Source organism: Pleurodeles waltl, chromosome 6 (assembly GCF_031143425.1).
Source record: "Pleurodeles waltl isolate 20211129_DDA chromosome 6, aPleWal1.hap1.20221129, whole genome shotgun sequence".
Taxonomy (NCBI): Eukaryota; Metazoa; Chordata; class Amphibia; order Caudata; family Salamandridae; genus Pleurodeles; species Pleurodeles waltl.
Window position 1 is genome coordinate 1,597,340,354 of NC_090445.1, and position 1,127 is coordinate 1,597,341,480.

Here is a 1,127-nt window from a genome sequence, read left to right on the forward strand (position 1 = left end):
CTTATTTTGCTATTTATTATGCTGAAATGTTATGGGTTTGGCTCTCATTTATGTTTACAGTACCCAGAGGTTGTTTATTTTTGGCTCATATTGACACCCATGATACACTCTATTTTGGAACAGCTGCAACCACACCATAGTGCCCTGATCTTTGAGTCTTGGGCTGTAGGCTGTTTGTATCTTCTGGAGCCCTATATATTCCTAGTTATTCAAAATAATCAATTTTTAACTCTTCTGTCCATTCTCATGCTCTTTTCTGAGTCGTAGGGAGAGGAGTGCGCAGCTAAGTGCACCCTTTTCATAGTGTGTTCGGTGTCAGAGCTTCAACCTTCCAGAGAGATTCTTAATTGGTGCAAGAGCTGCCTTAGTAGATCAACGTTGCCATGAACTTTAAATGAAGAGCCTTCCAATGTTTTGCCTTTCATAGCTGCTGCGTAAAACCACATCTGCTAACAGCAAAGCTTACCATCTTGTACTAACACTAATTGAAGATAGCACATGGGATTTTGTGGTCCTAATGAGCTGTCCCTCACAATTGGATTGATTTCTCAGAAACAAAAACTGCTTGATAATGCTGTGTTTCACACATGTTCTCAAGCCTTCCACCCCTAAAACACTCACCTTCGAAACTGACTTTGTGTCTGCTCATGCCTTAAAATGCGTTTGTGACCACTTATATGGCTGACATTCATTTTTTGTCATTTGACTATTGTTACCGAAATCCTTTTCTTCTAATTGATTGTTAGCTTTCTGATGCTGTTAGGGAAATCTAGTATTCGTGAGGCATTCTGGGATAGATGGGCTATCTTGTTCCATTAAGGAAGTAAAGCCAACAACAGTGTGACTAAGAATGGCAGAAAAAGTTAGATGAAGAAAAGGATCTGGTGGTGAAACGACGATTCGATGGTGACAGGAAAGGAAAACATTGCAGAATAGCAGTACAACATAATTAATGACTTCCCATATGTGACGGAGGCGGCACTAGGGTTGTTCCGGCTGTTAGGGAAACAACTTTTACAACCCTTCTCAGAGTGACACAAAGAAAACACAAACATCAGGTAAGGCCCCAGAACAGATTAAATGTTTGTTGAGGTACCAATGTTTATTGGCAGGCCAAGGCAGAAGGT